We start from the raw sequence: 20,114 nt of genomic DNA on the forward strand, positions 1-20,114 counted from the left end.
CTCATAATTGAAACAAATCTAATTTTAATTTCTTTAAAGACTCGATTCTTCTCCTTACTTAACGCATGCCAAGCATGTGCCTGATAAGAGAAGGTTTTGAGATTTAAATTCCTTTGTTGTCAAGACTAAAACACTGAATTGCAGCATAAGGTCAGTTATTTTTTAGAGTATCTGTATCCTGGAGGTAGGAGTGGGCTCAGGAGTTCCTAGGATAACTTAACTTTTCACCCATTTTTTTTGCCCTCCCCCCAGCTAATTTCTTGTTGAAGATTTGGCCCATGAATACATTCCTTAGTTATCACTAAACATGTGAAAGAATTTTTGTGAACTAGGATTTCCGAATAGTAATAATATAATTTTAAAAGGCAGCACATATAATAATTTCCTTTGAAAGATAATAAGACTTTTAGTCTTATTTTTAATTTAACTAATTTACTGAACACATATTATGTGCCAGGCATTATGCTTAGTGCTATAATACAGTGTCAAACAAAAGTAGACACAGTTTGTCCTTTATAGGGCCTCATGGTGTATTGTGAGAGTCAGAATTAAAAAATCACAGAAATTAAATGTAGAATTACCAACAAATAATGGTCTGAAGAAAAGGAATCATGCCACAAAAGGTGGAACAAAGTGTCTTGACCGAGTCAGGGTGAAGCAAGACTTGCCTAAAAGATACAATCAGGCTGAATCTGAAGGACAGGTAAGTGAATATGGAGAGTGTAAGGTGATGAGATTTACATGTGAGAAATGTCTCCCTGGCTGCAGTGTGAGGATGAATGGATAGGAGGCAGAGTGGATGCAGGGATCCCGGTTTTAGCAGGTTTTGCCAAAGGAAGGGTTAGATTGATGGAGGCTGGGCCAGGTGCAGTTGGTGGGGAGTAGGGAGATCGGAGAGTGATATAAATTCTGTTGGTGGGGCTATTTACCAAGGCCAGGAGTGCTGCATGATGGCCAGATTTGGGACAGGATGGGAGATCAGGGATTCACACTTCGGGTGCCTTGGAGGTGCCTTGATATTTGGAATTGAAGTGCAGATAAACTCATGAATCAGATATAAATTTGTTAATATTCAGGTTAAACCAACATAGGAAATATGGTCTAATTTTAGTAGAAATAATTTTGTATACCAAAAAAGTTTGAAGGGACACACCGGAAAATGTCCGTGGTTAGCAATGAGAGTGGACTATGTGATTAACTGGGGATTTTGTTATTTTGTTTTTAAGTTTCTTTGTAATTTCTAGGTCTTCCTAATTCCAGAATGAAGAAAGCATTAGACAGTTCTAAATATAACTGAGAATAGAATCATCTTTTTAAACTTTAATGTGAATTGGCAGAGGGAAGGACTGATTTTTTAAAGAGTTTGATGACTTGGAATTGAAATGATTTGTATTAAATAGACTTCATTAACTAGATGATTTGATTAATTTCCTCCTAAATGGATTTATTGTAGTTAGGCTTTAAAGAAAATATTTAAATTAAGTGCTGAGTAGAGCACCAAATGGCTAATTAATTAATTCAGAGAGATGATTTCCCAACATTTAGATATTTTATGGGTACTGGTTTGCCCACAGCTCATCGATTTGTGGGTGGATGGGGTTGGGGAGTGCAGGGCCAGGTGTAGCAGAGGTGGTGGTGGTGAGTGCTTGTGGAGGGAACAGAGAAGGGGGCTTAGCCTCCTACATGGCCCGCTGACTGGAAAGGCTTCTCATTAACATTTGGGGTTTTGCAATTGGGAACAGCCTGTACAATATTGGCTGCTACAAAAAATTAGGGAAGGTAGGGGACAGAGGCTCTCACTCTTCCAGTTATCATATTAATTGTAGGCCAGGGCTTGGTTCTTGGTTTGTTGCACCTTTTATGTTACTTATCAAAGATGGGCATCTTGTTTGGGGGGATAAGAAGCCACACAGCCTGTATTTGAATCCCAGCTCCATGATTACTTTATGAGCTTCAGCAAATTACTTAATCTCTCTAACCCCAGTTTTCCCATCTCTAAATGGAGGGTAATGATTGTATCTACTGGGTAAGGTGGTGTTAAATTTAAGTCTAAACCTGGGGATTTGTGTTAAGTTTCAGCACTCTTGAGCAAAAATAACACCCCAGTAAACGGTAATTGCTGTCATATCACTACCACCGTCATCACTGAATTATGTTAACTCTCATTCTTTTAATGCTAATTTCTAATGATTTAAAAACAAATAAGCCATGTTATCTTGGGTATTTTTTAATGACAGAAATTCTATAATACTTTAATTTGTTTTTGTTTTTTAATATTTCTATCAATTTGAAAAGAGCTTGGTAATAGTTACTCAGTGATAGTTGTTGAAAGAAATACATTATTTTCTGAATCCTTGGACATTTGAGGATTTCTGGTGTATTGTACTATCAGTATGCATATTCTTCTGAACAGAAAAAAAGGGAAGAGCCAGTTTCAATTTTTAGTGTTTGAGAGCCAAGAAGAACTGTGTCATTAAAAAAACAAAGCACAAATAGACTTGACATCAAAAGCAAAGGCAACAAAACAAGTGGGAATACATCAAGTAAAAAAGCTTCTGCTCATCAAAGGAAACCATCAAAAACATGAAAAGACAACCTATGGAACGAGAGAAAATATTTGCAAAACATTTATATGATAAGGGGTTAATATCCAAAATATATAAAGAACTCAAACCATTCAATAGCAGAAAACCAAAAAAATCCAATTAAAAAAATTGGCAGAGGAACTGAATAAATATTTCCCCAAAGAATTCATAGAAATTGCCAACAGATACATGAAGAAGAGGTGCTCAACATTACTAATCATCAAGGACGTGCCAGTTAAAAGCACAATAAGATGTCACCTCCTATCTGTTAGAATGGCTATCATCAAAACGAGATAACAAGCATTGGTGAGGATGTGGAGCAAAGACAGCCCTTGTGCACTGTTGGTGGGAGTGTGAACTGGGTGCAGCCACTGTGGAAAACACTATGGGGGTCCCTCAAAAAATTAGAACTAGAACTACCATATTACCCAGCAACCCCACTTCTGGGTATATATCTAAAGAAAATAAAATCATTATCTTGAAGAGATAGCTGCATTTCCATGTTCACTGCAGTGTTGTTCACAGTAGCCAAGGTATGGAAACAATCTAAGAGTCCATCAACAGAGGAATGGATAAGGAAGATCTCTCGTGTATGTGTGTGTGTGAGAGAGATGGAATATCATTCAGCCATTAAAAGGGCATCTTGCCATTTATGATAACGTGGATGAATCTCTTTGAGAGCATTATGTTAAATAAGTCAGACAGAGAAAGACAAATAACTGTGTGATTCCCACCTACATATAGAATCTAAAAAAGCTGAACTCCTAGAAACAGAGCCTAGAATTGTGGTTACCAGGGCCTGGGAACTAGGGAGCAAAGGGGTGATGTTGGTCAAAGGGTACAAACTTAAGATGAATAAATTCTGGGGACCTAGTATACAGCATAGTGATTATAATTAATAATGCTGTATTAAACACTAAAAGTTGCTGAGAGTAGACCTTAAATATTCTTATCACAAAGAAGAAATGATAATTATGTGATGCAATAACTAATGCTAAGGTATTAATCATTTTGCAATGTGTAGGTGTATCAAATCAATACATTATACACCTTAAACTTACACAATGTTACGTGTCAATTATGTCTCAGTACAGCTGTGGGGCAGGAGGTGGGGAGGCAGGCCTTGTTTTCAATCTTAAAATACTACCTGGTCAACAATGACAATTCTCCAGAAAAATAGCACATCTCAAAACAAGCACTCCAGAATAAATACTACCAAAAGCTGCTTTATAATAATATGCATCTTTAAAAATATTTAGCTTAAGTTTTCCTTTCATATCTTGAATGAAATATGTAAAATTCAGCTTTTCATGTATGTAACAAACCATTATCCCATGAAGGGGAAGAAAGGAGGAAGATCGATAGCTGTTGGTTTCTTCTTCTTTATTAAAATTTTTGAAGTAATTTCAGAGAAGTAATTATATACACTAAAGAAGAATGTCCCTTATTCATTCACATAAGTACTCATAAGGATAGATAGAAATCTTGTAGAAAGTACCAGATTTTTTTTTCTTCTGGATTTTATATTGGAAGCAGAAGAAAATTGGCAGGGCTTGTACCCTTGGATCCTCATATAATTCCAGAATAAATCAACTAATAAAACTAAAAATTTTTTTGGAACATCAAACTAAAAAGCTTCTGCATATATGTGGTAAGAATCTAACATCCAAATAAATGAAGAACTCCTACAACTCAATAGCAAAAGAACCAGAAAACCCCATAAAACAAAAACAATGAAAAAAAAAACCAGTCAGATTAAAAAATGGGCAGAAGATCTAAATAGACATTTTCCAGAAAAAGACAACAGGTACATGAAAAGATGCTCAGTCTTATTAATCATTAGGGAAATGCAAGTCAAAACCACAATGTCACTTCACACTTCTTAGAATGGCAGTTATAAAAAAAAGATAAGAACTAACAGGGTTGGTGAGGTTGTGGAGAAAAGGGAACCTAACCCTAACCCTGTGCACTCTTTGTGGGGATGTAAATTGGTGCACCATGGAAAACATATGCACTATGGAAAACACATCAAAAAATTAAAAATGGAACTACTGTGTGATCCAGCCATTTTACTTCTGGGTATTTATCCGAAGAAAATGAAAACACTAATTCAAAAACAGATATGTGACGTGTTCATTGCAGCATTATTTACAGTAGCCACTGCATGGGAACAGCTTAAGTGTCCATCGATGGATGAATGGGTAAAGAAATTGTGGCATATATATATACAGTGGAATGTTATCCAATCCTAAAAATAATGAAACCTTGCCATTGGTGCCAACGTGGATGGACCTCAAAGGCATTATGCTAAGTTAGAAAAGGACAAATACCATAGGATCTCTCTTTATATGTGGAATCTAAAAAAGAAAACAACAACCCCTTACCCCCAACTTACAGATACAGAGAATAGATTGGTGGTTACAAGGAGGGCAGTGAGAAATGGGTAATTTTTTTTTTTTAGTTAAAATAAATAGAATAAAAAAATTTAAAAAATCGAGTTCAGTCTTATTGTAGTATACACTGTGGCAGGATATGGTTACACCTTTGTATCAACGCTGCAAGATAGATATGGTAGTGTCCCCATTTTAAAAAAGTGGGCAAGCCAAATATGTTTCCTTAGCTTACATATTTCTTTCACTTCTTTGGGCTACTGCCTGGCCCCAAATAACAAACATTTTAATTCTTGTTTGAGGTTGGAGAAAGAAGTTAGTCTGGCTAGTAAAATGTGGATTTTAACTATATTCAGTTATGTTAAATTACTATGTCTTCTTATATGACTATTAAAAGTCAAGAGCTTAGTGTCATGTATAATTGTACCACAGTTCATGTTTATTGATGCTTGTTGTTCATATATCAAACCAACACTGTAGCATTTGTTTGAGCAAAGGTTAAGAAGATCTTACAGATTCACTTATTCATTCATTTTATCTTCTCAACATTTATTCAATAAATACCTTTTAGTCCCTAAGATATTTGAGAAACAGCTGGAGGTGCTGAGGCTATATGGGGGAGAGGGGTTTCTGATCTTGCAGAGCTCTCCTTGCAATGAGGAAAGTAAACCAAGGGGAGTGAATCTGGTGTGTGATACAGAAGAGGTGGGGTGGGGTGATACTTTAACCTGTTTTGGGAAAGACATCTCTCAGGGGGAGACAGGTGGGCTGGATTTCCATCGATGAGAACATCTGGGGGCAGAGGACTCTAGGCAAAGGGAGCAGTATGTACAACAAACTGAATTGGAAAAAGGTTGAGGTATTCATGGATCCAGAGGGAATGAGTGGGGCTTGGCTGCAGTAAGCAACTGAGAGGGTGAAAATAGGTGGGGTTAGAGAGAAAGGGAGAGTATTAAAGACTCTGTTAAGCAGTTTGAAACTTGATACTAAATGCAACAAAAAGCCTTTGAACTGTCAAACTGTGGAGTGATATATTTAGATATATTTTTTATTTTTTAAATTGTTTTTAAAAGATTTATTATTTTAGAGAGAACAGGGGAAGGGGCAGAGGGTATATATTTTTAGGAGATTGTTTTGGGAAGAATGCGTTGTAGGTGGGCTTTATTTTTTTTTAAAAGATTTTATTTATTTATTTGACAGAGAGACAGCGAGAGAGGGAACACAAGCAGGGGGAGTGGGAGAGGGAGAAGCAGGCTTCCCGTGGAGCAGGGAGCCCCATGCAGGGCTCAATGTGAGGATCCTGGGATCATGATCTGAGCTGAAGGCAGACGCTTAACGACTGAGCCACCCAGGTGCCCCAGTAGGTGGGCTTTAAAGGGGAGAAAGACCATTGAGAGGGCTGCCATCCAGTGAAGAGTTGGTGGTGGCTGAGCATCAAGTAGAGTTGGGGAAATATCAGTGGAATTGAGATATGTTTAGAGTTAGGTTTCTAGGATCTCAGGCTGTGAGGAATGAGGGCAAAGATGGTATTAAGGGTGACTTTTAGAGTTTTAACTGGAGCAAGTGGGGTAGGGGTTATGGAGGTTCCATTTACTGTGGGAGGTGTGTGTAGAAGACTCAGGAATGGAATAAGGATACAGGGTTGGGGGGGCAGTCAAATCTCCTTCCTATTGGGACATTTAACTGATTTTGCAATGCCTTTGAGACTTCAAGCAGAGATGTCAAGTAGGTGGTTGGACATAGAAGTCTGGAGCTCAAGGTAAAGATCAGAGTTGGAAATAAGAAGTTGGAAATCACCACTGTATAGAACAAATGGTATTTAAATAGCATTTCCATGTGGCAAACATTTGCAATAATAACCTCATAATCTTTATTGGCTTCTTCTTTGGTACACACCCTTGACTTAATACTTGCCTTGCTTGTGATGGAAAATACTAGTAAATTTTAATTAGGAAATTAAAATGTGGAAAAGGAACTCAAGTTCTCCTGAATCAACACAGTTGAATGAAAATAAGGTAAAATTTAGATTTCGAGAAAAACAGTTGAATTTAAAAGGCTGTAAAGAGTGCAGGGAGATTGCTCCTTAGACACGAGACAGTGGTAATATTATTTCTAAGATATGTACAGAAAATCACACTCTGAAAGCTTCTACAAATTTGAGTTTTATAAGCAGCCATTTAATGTTGGAAGGCATTCACATGACTGCCACCCCGGAAAGAGCTTATTTAATATAATAAAAGCACATAGTATAAAATTAGAAAGTCACCTGGAATGAGGAAATTATAGACTCTGTATCCTGTGTTTCAGAATTCTGATATTCCTTGCACTGGGATATCTAGTATATTGCTTGACCTGTTTACTTATGAAAAATTGATGAGCAACACTTCTTTTTTAAGGGGATAGTCACACGAAGACTGTTTGTTCTCAGGCATTTTATTATTAGCAGTAACGTGTAGAGATTTCTGTTGTAGGAACTCGAGACTGAAAGAAAGCTACACTTAACATTTTCTATAACAGCATCATTTTCTTTGATTTAGCCCAGACATATTTATTGAGCATCTCTTCCATTCCATGCAGAACTTGAGAGATTGAAATGAATAGGGAATGGTTACCTTTAAGGAATCCTTTGTGAAATAGGAAGATGAAAATTCTGACAAAATATTTTTCAGGTGAAACAGTTTTCTATAATTTGGTTGTGTCTTTTTTTCCTAGTAGGAATTAAAATAATTGCGAGTACTTTTACAGTAGGAAATATTTCATATGTAGGTGGGAATATTCAGGTAGGATAAGTTGGGAGGCTTGTTCTGGTCAGTCTACAGACCAGAAATGTTTCCTTAAATCCCTGGTGCCAGTTCTGATTTTCCCTCTCTGCCAGTATTATGTTCAGATAGTCTACCTTCTACCTGTTAACACAATAGATCTCTGCTCCTCATACTACCTTGATGGAGGATTGGATTTGTTTTCTTTTTGTGTACTGTGGCAGACCAATACTTTTATCAAATACGGTGTAAATTGATTATAAGGAAAAATTGTCTTGTGTTTTGCTTGCTTTTATTTCATATATAATTAGAGTTAACAGACATAAAAGAATTCTGTCAAATTGCTTAAGAGTTTCCAAAAGCTTACTCTATTTCTGTACTTCACTGGAGGCTGGGATAACACTTTCAACAGCACTGCAATATGTAACTCTGTTAATATTGTTGCCCTTAAAATTCCTGTTTGCATCATTTACCAGTGAGATATTCTGGTATAGGCTAATGTTTGGTTCTGTAGTTTCTTTGATAATTGGTATATATGTATTTTTAAAATTAATGCATGCTTATTAAAAAATAGTAAACTCCTAAGATTATAGCTAAATTAAAAAAATATGACCTTGAAAGTAATAGCTGTCAACCCTTGGGTTAGGCTTGTGTATGTCCTGAGTATTGAGTTTTGTGAGACTCTAGTATTAATAGTAATGAGTATTAATTGTGTTGCAGATATTCATAGTGTTCAGTACTCACTGGAAACCTAGTTCTCTGTTTTCTCGTGTATCTTATTTTCGTGATCTCTCCTCACACTCAGCCTCCGTTCAGTTAGACCTGAGATAAAGAGAAAGAAACATCCTCTTGATGCCTTTTGAAGGGACATCAGAACACCTTTCCTCTCCTTTCTGGGACACAGCAGAGGTATTTCAGACAACTAATTCGTTTTTTCCTGTGAATATTTTGTCCTGTATTTTTAGAGTAAAAGGTGTATATTTGGGGAAAAAATGGTGGATATTTGAGACTTGATCACTTCATTTTTTATTCACTGGAAGAAGAGAATGTTCAAGGAGATTGACAGATAGTCATGCTAGGAGGGCTCCTGTTTTGGAAGTAGGAGCTGTGATTTGATCCTATCCTCCTGTGGGTTTTGGCAATGAATGAGTTAAGGAGACTTCTTTGAACCTGGTGTGTTTACTCACACCCTGCTGACTCCAGGATGTGTTGCTACACCCTGTTTTACTCCTGACAAACTACCAGTGGCCTGTTTAACTGGTGATGGTTGTTTTCATTTGGTGTGGTGGAGCTTGTCCCTGATCTCCGTGGTGAGCCCGCATTCAATGCTGCCATATGCAAAGCTTGTGCCTCCATGGAGGGTCACGTGTGTGGAATGGATTCTGTCTTGTATCACCCACCTCTTTTCAATTTGTTACCCTTTATGGAGGACTGAGCAGAACACAGATCTTCTATCTGGGTTTTGGAGGCTATTTATCTGGGAATAATTTTATTCTGTAGTGAGTTTTGGAATCTAAGTCACTGTGGATTTTGCCTTTCTAATGGATTGAGATGGCAGACAGATTGAAGAGGAAACCTGCAAAGAGGTACTACACTTTTTCTGGTACCTCTCGGAAGGATTCAGTGAAAGCGCTGAGGTTTTCAAGGTCTTCAAACCTCAGAAGAGTGACTTCAGAAATCCGCAAAAGGCAGGTTGGTACAGAAATTTCTGATCCCTTTATATTCCCTTTGGAGTTAAAAGTAACATTCCTTGTGTTTATTTCTTAATAGTCTTTTGAAAAAGTTTCTTGATTTCTTTGAACATTGTTTTATAGCTATGAAATCACATTGATATTTTCTGTGCCATCAGTCCGTTTGTGGATGTTTATTGTGTGTATGTTTATGATTTATTGCATGGGTTTAAATTGTTTACTGTGTGTTACAACACAAGATTTGTAATGTTATCAGAAGATTCTAATTACTATGAACTCTTCTACTAAAACATTGTTTTAGGAGGACCCCCATGTTACCCAACATCTTACTGAAAGGATTACTGACTTTTATGTATAAACAAAATATTAGAATAAAAGCAAATTAATATTTATACAAATTCATAGGAATATTGTTCCAGAAGACTGTTTGGAATTAAACTTATTTTTCCTAAAAAATACTTTGAGGCTACTGAATGGAAATATAAATGTTAGGAAGAGATTCTGGCTGTGTGCTTTCTTGATGTTTTATTTTACTGTTTATGTGCTGAACATATAACTTTAGGTTGTCCAAATAATACGTAGCAGGTATTTTAAAAGTACTGCGTTAGAAGTGAGAAGATTCCTTTTTTAATGTTATTATCCTTGGAGCTATTTTTCAATTATCAAACAACAATAATTGGTAAAAGTTACACATAATCACACACCACACACAAAATACAATTTTTTCCTTTATAATCTTTTGTTGGACGCGCCCCCATGGCCTTTTGGTAGAATGGTTCTTTCTGAATTCCATTAAATAATACCCATGTCCCTACTGGGTGAATAATTGTGTTTTCAACATTACAGTTAAATGCTTCAGAACTAATTCCTTCTTTTATAGCTCAAATTCAGCCCAGTATTTATCTGGAAAGTTTATGATTGATTGTGTTTTGGAACATCTCTCAGTGATCTATAGAAGTGGACACTGGAGATTATTTTGTGTCATCCATTCCGTACTTGGGTCCTCAAATTTCTGCTAAATCTTGAGTAGTTTTAGTTTTATCTTTTCCCTTGCTTTTCCTTATGAGTATGGAGAATACTACATACCAGAAGCATATCAAGCGCTGAGATGTTCCAAATCTCTAATATATTTCCTCTAGCAGAAATCACGACCGTGATAGATGTTTGTTGGTTGAGAATTTTGAACAATCCTGAATCATTTCAGTGTGACACTGTTTATGTTCAGATCAACATAGTTTTGAGTTAAGGACACAGAATAAAACCCGTTTTTAAGAAATGAAACCTTCTATGTAGAATGTACAGAAACTAATACAGGAAAGGAATGAGGAAATGAAGGGTACTGATTCAGTTGGAAAAATCCTTTCTCTTCCCTCTTGAAGAAGCATTGAATTTAAAACTCTGCTTGAACTCAAGGGTGGGGGCCTATGTGTTGGCATTTGATACTTGAGAATTTAAATATGAGTGCCTTGTATTGTCATTAAAGATTCCGTGGCATTGTTTATAGAAGTAGGGTGTAGTTCTCTGCCAAAATCCGATTTGTTTAATTAAATTCTGCTGAGCATTTCTAACTTCCTGCCCTAAACTCCTTCTAATTGCTTGTAGTTCCAGTGGTAGTAATAGTACGCATGGTATTCTGCTCTTGTAAACATGCTTTTAAATGATTAAGTTCTAAACTATCTGGTAAAATGTATTACTTTTTCATCTTAAAGATGAGATGTGGTCTTTTGGAGGGTGCATGGGGACATTGGCAGTGTAGATAAAGAGCTCAGTTAGACCTCCTGCACAAGTTTCGGGGTCAATTTGTGGATGAGAGTATATAACACTAGTAAGATAAAGACACGTGTGTGTCCCCCCCCCAGCAAGATACATCCCCTCTTTAGAACATCATTTCTCAACCTTTTAGCTATGATCAAGTATAGAACATCATTTCTTTGCTAGATGCCAGCGTGTGACATTTAAGCAGCCATATAATTTCAGTTTTGTGCATCACTTTGCTTAAGCAAAGGTTTCTGTAGAAAATATAAGCTTCAAAATCATTGTTTTGTATATATTTTTTGGGGGGGGAGGTTATAGTTAGAACAAGAGTATAATGATACCTCTGAGAGTTGTCGAGAGAATTGAGATCATGTATTAAATGGAAAAAGAAAGCTAAGAGAAGCTGAAGTGTCATATATTGGACAGTTTGCTGGGCTCACAAGGCAAGGGATTGAATTGCAAGCATGTATGATTGAAAAATCTGCCCCAGCAAAACCAGAACCTGGTTTTTGAAGTAAATGGTTGAAATTCATGCATCAGGATGTGTGCATGATCCAGTGTGTATGGATTAGTCATTTTCTTCAGTACCAGTGCTGTGATTATTTACCTGTAGATCTGTATATGCTGACTTCTAGATCTTGATCATATAGAAAATTACAATCTAGATGTAGAAGTCAGCAGAATGATGCATTCTGACAAAACTGCTTAATGGTGGGAAAACTAACTCAGAAAGAGGATTTTTAAAAAAATTCAACAAAAAGAAAGCTTAAGAGCTTTAAGTTAGATACACAGTTTATAGTTTATTAAAAAGCCTTCCTTGGTAAGTAGAATACCCAGAACTCAAAGTAATGCTGCCTTGATCTTTTAGGGCCTAAAGGTGATTATTTTGAACCCCCTTGATACTTATCTGCAGGTAAACAACAAAGGAAATTGGGTGGGTTTTTTTTTTTTTTATTTTTTTTTTTTAAGATTTTATTTATTTATTTGACAGAGAGAGACACAGCGAGAGAGGGAACACAAGCAGGGGGAGTGGGAGAGGGAGAAGCAGGCTTCCTGCCGAGCAGGGAGCCCGATGCTGGGGCTCGATCCCAGGACCCTGGGATCATGACCTGAGCCGAAGGCAGACGCTTTAACAACTGAGCCACCCAGGCGCCCCATTGGGTGGGTTTTCTATTAAACATTTTAGAAATGTGCACTGTCTAGTGTGTGTGTATGAGAAGTTAACATAGTAATTTTCCATATTCTGTTAAGAGCCACATGTGGAAGAATGTCAGTTAATCGGAATCTAGCACTGTACACACAAAGTTGTATTTTTATGCCAGTTATTCTCTCCATTATAGACGCGCCCCTCATTGTCTGGCATAATACAACCCTGTTGATCACAAAACCCTCAAACATCTGTTCTCGTTAAGTGCCAATAGGAAACTCCTTAAGAATATTTAACAAGTTAGGAATATATAGCACTTCTCTTTTATAAAGTGGTTATAACACAGGTGGTGGTTGTTTTTCTTCTTCTTCTGAGAGTGACTTAGATTGCTAAATGGGAAAGTAGAATGTGTATCTATGGACAACTTGGAAGGGTGGTCTTTTTTTTTCCCCTTCCTTACCAGAACAGTTTCCTAATCAGAGCAGAAAAGATAGTTTTGGCTACTAATGTCACACAGATGTAAAGGAGAAATGTGTTTTGTTTTTAATTGAGGTAGAGTTGACACACAGTTACATTAGTTTCAGGAGTACAACATCGTGGTTCAGCAACTGTTCTTTATGCTGTGCTCGCAAGTGTAGCCACCACTTGTCACTGCACAACACCATTGCTGCTTCATCCACTACATTCTCTATGCCTTACCTCTCCTCTTTGTGACTTTCTCCATAAATGGAAGCCTGTATCTGCCACTCCCCCTAATCCGTTTTGCCCATCCCCCCACCCCTCTGGAGGGAAATGTGTTCTTGATATGTTTTGGGACATTGCTGTTTCGATATTAAAAGATTATCGAATTTGATCTGTTATTACTCTTATGTTGCAAAGTTGTATATTCTTTTTCTCACCTCAGTTAATGTGAAGTTCCTAAGCTTAAATACAATTCATGTTTTCAAGAGTAGCATGTAATTTTTTTAAATATTAACTTTATCTTTACCCTGTGTAATTAGGTACATATCATTGTACTCAAAATATTAGTTTAAAAAATATAAACCTTAAGTATTTGCTACCCTCAGATTATCCTAGGGCAGATAAATTTTCTTTCCAAAACACACTATCCCAGTTTGAGAGATTTCTGATTTACATGGAAGCAGGCTCTCCTTAGTTATCTTTAGGGAAATGTTGTGTCGGCCACTAGGTGTTAATTGTAGTCCACCATTCTCCACTGACATTTCTTTATTAAGAAGGTTTGTTCTGAAATGGCAGCCAAGTTTAAAGTAGGCTGCAATAATTGTGGATTTAAAAAGAGATGAATTCAGAGCATCTAAGACCTAAATATTACAGGGAAGTGAAGTGCACGTAGGCGAAGTAAATGTAGGTGATAAATTCCTGTGATGGAATTTATTATCCTCAAGGTATTTTTTAAAAAGACTGTTGAATACAGTTTTCTAGAAAGAATGAAGCGAGGCTAAGGTCTTTAGCTTTATGCTTTCTCTGCATCCCTTACTTCAGATAGCAGTTTCACCACATCCTAATATAACCAAGACAGGCAGTGGCTACCAAATTTCAGAAGAACCATTGTGAAATATTGCTCATTTTGAATAAAAAACTTAAGCAGTTGGAGGATCAGTATATATTTTTTGAAAGGCAACAGTTCTTCCACGGGGAGCATATTAAAACAGAACGGATACAATGCAGTTGATTAGGGAGGGAATATAATGTATATTCTGAACTAGTGGTTATACATGATCACAATGAGGACCTGTCTCAGATTAAAAAAGATGATTGTGTCTGCCACGTGGGAACAGGTAGCTGCTTGGTGAGAGTGGGTGCTCAGCTGGTGGTAAATCTTTTGTTTACCATTCTGGGTTGTGAACTAAGTGCACTGTAATTTATGTTGATTTGTGCTTTAAAAATCTTCAATTTTTTTCTTGATCATAATGGGTGAGAAAGAACAAAAAAAGTTGACATAAATAGTGTAAGTGGTAAAAGGGAGAGCGGTTAACCTTTGGAATAAAAGCCATATGTAACTAAACCGAGGATTTTTTTTTAGCAATACGTCGATTTTAGAGTTGTATCTTTAAAACCATAAAACATGTTTTTGAAATTTATGACCTACTTCTCTTTCCCTTTAGGAATGCTACTTCTGGATTCTTAACAGCAGTCCTGGCTTATGTAGCAAATGCTGATCTTCGTAATGGTTGGAAGGATTGACATTAGTGCTTAAAGAATCAATTCTCTTTGATTTGGAAATACATATAATCATATTTTGGCAAGCATTTTACCCTTTTCAATTTCTCCTAACCCCAGTGTTCAAAGATGTCTTGAAGCATTATATGGTAACATCAGCCCCTTGGTATTTCTACTTTTCTTGATTTTAATGTTCATTAGGAGTTTGAAATACAATATTGAATGTCAGTTATAAAAAAAAAAAAAACTTGAAGAAAAGGATCTCTGACCCTCTAACGCAAAGCATGACTTTATTAATAGCAGTCATTCTTTGGTTATCTGGCTTTGGATAGCTTTTCAGTATAATCTTTTGGTAGGATACGTAAGTAATTTTGTCATATAGTATATATTTTAGTTCTTCATAGTAGACTTTTATTTTCATTATAGGATTGAAAGCCAAATTTTTAATAAACAGCTTTGGAATGTTTTTGTACCTATATTTTGAAGACCCTCTGAGGAATTTAGGTACCTTAGGTAAAATATTTAAAAACTCACCTTTGATGCCATGCTTTTGAATATTCAAGTCATCAAAATATGGGAAAACAGCCCTCCTGTCAAAGGTCCTGTTTCTTTTCAGTAGTTCCAAGCCAGTCATCGCCTTTTTTCCCCTGGTCATGCATAGTTTTGTTAATCGTTAGAGGTATTGTTCCTCCCACCCTTTCTGTCTCTCTTGTTTTCATCTACTGTATTCACTGCGGTGTCCCTGACACCTAGAACAGGGTGCGCCGCGCCGCACAGAGGAAGCTTTCAGTATTTGTTGAATGAAAGGATGAAATGAATAGAAATGAGTTAATACCCATGGTGTCTTTGCCTTGAGAAGGCTCTGTTGGGCAAATAAGATTTTTCTTCTCTTGATTTCCATGAAAATTAAATATTTGTTATTACATGTAAGTATAACTTTACACAGAAGGCTTTACAAACAGTGTTCTCTCCTGTTTTTGAAGACATTTATATTGTGTTAGTCACAATCATGAAATCCTGTAAAGCTAGGTTTGGAGGAAGAGAATTTTCTCTTTTTCCTCTCACTCTCTCTCAGCTCTTCTAGGATTTTGAAGTTACTCAAACGGATGTGTGAAATGTGAAAGAGACTTTCTAGTTCACATCTTCCGTGGAATGTAGTAGGAGTGTGGTGCCAGTGAAGCCGTGACCTGGGTGAACAGGTTGTGTCGGATACAGAGCACCTGCAGAATCCCACTACAGACCTACTATCATGGAATAAGAAGGCTTCTATGTAGCAGGGTATTTTTATGCTGGTAGAACCAGAACTTTCTTGATAACGGCCAAGAAGTTTGCCTGAGCTGCGGTTATCAAGGCACTGTCCCAGAGCTCTCACTGTTTGCATTTGCAGTTGTGGCCAAGGACAGCTGTTTTATTGCTTTTGATCAATGAACAAGCAGCAATTACTCTTCCACACATCTTTCCACCTTAAGCACCCCACGCTGCCTGGGGGAAATCTGTATCCATTGCCAGTCCACCCAGGACATTGAAGGATGAAGGAGAAGATGAGACAGCATCAGTGTGCGACATCTTCTGTCCTTGGTTTTCAGAAAATCTCTGCTTCTCACTCCCTTTTATGTGACCTTATAACATGAAAACAGCAGGTATTTTTTCCTTCAGGCCCCACAAATGAGAACAGAGCTTATTATGATGTATTACTTTTAACAAAATCATCACAGTGTAATTAGTATTTCCTATGGAATTTAAGAATGAACATCAGCTACAGTAGTTGACATTACCATGCTGCTTCATTTATGAAGACCAAGTCCACCGGGGCTGGGGATCGGGCTCGGGCTGTGCCCGCCTTTGGGTTTGTCCAGTTGGCCTGGACTGGAAAGATGGGCACCCTAGGTTTGTCCCCTGCCACCCGTATATGAGTCCTTTAATGCTTCAGAACCGTTTACTGCAAATATATCTCAAATGGAGCCAGGTACAGAATCATCTTAAGTCATGCATTTTTCAATGCCAAAAAGTGTCAAATAAAAATTTCTCTTTTTTTGCATAATGTTCTCATGGCCTAGTGATGAATACGATTACAACAAGGCAGCTTTAAATCATTGCACTGCTTTTGAAGTAGCCATAGTGAATGCCATAGCAGAGCAAGGCACCATTGGGCTTCTCACTGCTGGCCTCCGGGGTGCTTTGGCTGTTGATAAATGTGTTTTCTGAAACTCTCTGGAATGACACTTGGAGCACAGTCACTCTTTCTTAGAAATGGAATTCTTGTTACTTTAACAGGAAGATTGCTTCTGCCAGCTTGGTTTGCCCTTGTTAATGTGTTCATTTTAATGTTTAGATTTTGTTCTTGGATTTCCAAACCAATTTCTCAATCTGTGTCAATAATCATTGTCAATAATCACTAGCTATTTGTAATTAAGTTTAGAATGTTTCTGAAAGAGCTGGAATAGATTGGTTGTTGTTGAGGGTGGAGAGTTTGGTATCCAGATCAAAGTCTGGCTTCAGATTTGGTCCAGACAAGGTCTGGTTCAGAACTTTCATTTTTAGTTTTTGGAACCGTCAATTCCATATTATGTGTGCGTGCTCTGCTTCCCGCCTTCCTGCCTTGAAGGATGAGGGAAAGGGAAGCAAGCTCAGAAGCAGAAGCGCAAGTGAGGCACCCTCCAGTGGACGGTAGGAGGATAAACCTAGGAGTGGATTCAGTCTTGTTGAGTTATTCCTCGAGTGCCATCTAGAGTCTAATAGTAAGACTGAATTAACCTTTGAGCTTTGACAAAGAGCATGGAAGAAAAGGAGATTCTTAGATGCTTTGTATTGTATTGGGAATCTACAGTGATTGAAGTCAGTAGCAGTTTCTTGCTACTTGATTAGCCACATAATTAGTATATATTGCACGAATACACATACGAGGGTTTAAAAATCATTAATGCCTCAGTAATGTACCTTTTATACTTTAATTCGTTTTTTTGGGGGGGTGGCTTTTACTTAGAGATAAATTATGTGGTTCATGAGAATTTTTTTAGTATGATTATACTTTATTTGAATTACTATACTTATTTTGATAAATACATTCTAGAAATCTTCATTAGTAATAACTTTCACAGATGATACTAAGTACAGGAAAGTTTCCAGGTTTTTTTATGGAAAGTTTTCTTTTTACTAAAAAAAACAAAAACCAAAAGACACCAAAACAAAAAAAACAAACTTTTTTTTTTTTTTTTTTTGTAATTGCGGTTTTATTTATGTTGCTCCCTACTTGGTAGGGTGCCTTTCCTGAAAGGTGCTCATTTTCTCTTTTGGACATTCTGTCTCTATCTGTATATATTTACATATCATACACATAAATACTTGTATGATTCATGAAGCAGTACTGTATTACCTGCATATTCAGTGTAAGCCATTACACAAGAATAGGTCACAGTATGCTTAAGAACTCAGGAGTGAATTAGAAAAAGGTATTAAATGTTTTGCAGAGAAAGACTTGCTTCAGATGTACCTCTTCATGATCTTGTTTGGACTGACAGACTGTAACAGTCACTAATTTGGCTAAGAAAAAGGTTTTGATTGCATTTGTTATTGATACAGACATTGACATAACTAAATATACTGAAAGAATTCTTTTTGGAAAAATGGAAAGTGAAAAGTTTTGTGGATAACTAGAAAAATGACACAAGCTCTTTAAAATGTTTAACACACGTGGAACTTCTCAGGCATGGGTGGCTCCTAAATTGTGAGCTAATCCCCTGTGTTCAGTGTGCCTGTTTGCTGGATCCATATTTGCCCACAGTCAGGTGTTTGGAAGTAGAGGGAGCATTGTGAGAATAGGAGAACTGATCATGGAGAGAAGGGGGGCCAGCCATTCATTTCTCCGCTTCTGAGAGGGCAGCTGAGCTGTCTGAGCATAGACAAAGTAGCGACCTCCTCCTGGTCAGATGTATCTTTGGTAAAGTGTGGGAAGTGGTACTGTTCCTGGCAGTAGGCTGCACATTTTAGGTGCTGCCACAGGCCTGTGCTGGAAGAAACAGCATGCGACTCTCCCCAGGGACTCCAGACCTTTTAAGCAGGTACTGCTCCATGTTAAGGAACTTCATGCAACGCTAATTGCACAAAATGCTCCACCTTCCACTCTGAAGGGTGTGTCTGAACGTCAAAGCCTCTCATCTGTGTTGTCTTCTTTCACCATCAGGAAAGCCCCTCCTCTGATGGAGAGGTTGAGTTGTTTGTGCAAGATGTGGTATCTCATCCCTGATGCTTTCATTCTCAGTCGCTGCACCTCCTCCACGGGCATCACCATCCAGGCCCAGTTTTGGCTGGAGATGAAGAACTAGATCATGTCCGTTGTCTTTCCTTTCCCCTTTATCCTGTGCAAAGATTATGCTTTCTTAACTTTCTGTTTCTAAGCTCCAGAGCAAATAGGTTACCCCGTTTCTCTACATGTTTCTCTACTCCTTCAGGCCACTGAAGTGGTGGTTAAGCCAACTCATTTTCCTTCCATCAAATGCTAGCAGTTTGGGGAAAAAAAATAACCTTAATCAGGCCTTTCAATTAAAAGGTTGACATTTGCACTGTATGAATGTCTCAAGTTGCTTTATTTGTACATTTGTTTTAGGATATTTGAAAGTAGGTTTTATTTCATCATAAACTGTCCTTTATTAGTTATAAGTGAATTGGCTTTTCCAGCATACTGGGTACATGAAATCTTTTTGTGTTTTGTTTCTCAGGTAGAAAAATTATAGCTTCAGTTAGGAAGTAGGTTTTTGACTTGACTCCCAGTATCTTGAAGGGCTATGTTACATAAAAAGATGAAAGCGTCTTTGTTATACACAATCCTATTACTTCTGCCAGTTCAGTTAGTCATAATCGTAGCCCTTTCTGCTACACGTAAAAGGTGACTTTTGGCAGGTAATGTAATGTATGAAAGAATATCTATTGTCAGTTCGATTGTAAAAGTTACATTTATTTAAATTGCTAGTTCATTAGGTTAGTAGATTGAGTTCTTCAGTGACGGTATCAAATAAGAGGGGCAAATTGGGACACAATAATCACAGAAAATGTTTTAACAATATTGTAATAGAACATGCTGTGTCTCATGTTTTAAAATAATTTCTCAGTCTGGAAATATCTGAGCATAGCTTCTGTCAAGTGACTTATCTATCTGCATTTTTGCTGAACAAGAATCGCTATCATACTTGGTATTGATTGGATCTGGGGTTGGCAGTTTCAGCCAAGGTATGCCTTATGGTTGCTGAACCTATGCTTTATAACCCTGGGGATCTCTGTCCATGTGCTCACTGGTGTCTATTTGGGTCAGTGAGGGAATGATAAATACACTTTATTATCGCATGCATCTTAATTTTGCTCAGTTTAGCTGTGCATTTCAGCAGCTGTGCATTTGGGGCCGCTGTGTCTGGCCACACAGGCCTGTCCCACATAGCTCCATGGGAGCTACCCCATAAACCACTGGGCAACGTGGCACACTTATCTACATCTCTGGAAACCCCTTGAAAATACTCCATGTTTAAAATATACTTTATGTTCTAAAGTTTTATTCTGAGTTTTTAAACTGCCCGTGTTTAGAGAAAAATCACATAGGCATTTATGTAGATGTTATG

At 37.3% G+C, this 20,114-nt stretch overlaps 1 protein-coding gene across 11 annotated transcripts in view; it reads left to right on the top strand.

Moving 5' to 3' along the window:
* Nucleotides 1-20,114, top strand: part of PARD3 (par-3 family cell polarity regulator) — a 644,160-nt gene that overhangs the window by 118,117 nt on the left and 505,929 nt on the right. The gene's annotated exons all lie outside the window — the stretch shown is intronic.

This window comes from Eumetopias jubatus, unplaced genomic scaffold (assembly GCF_037043125.1).
Source record: "Eumetopias jubatus isolate StellerSeaLion01/CBP00866 unplaced genomic scaffold, mEumJub1_p1.0 scaffold_8, whole genome shotgun sequence".
NCBI lineage: Eukaryota > Metazoa > Chordata > Mammalia > Carnivora > Otariidae > Eumetopias > Eumetopias jubatus.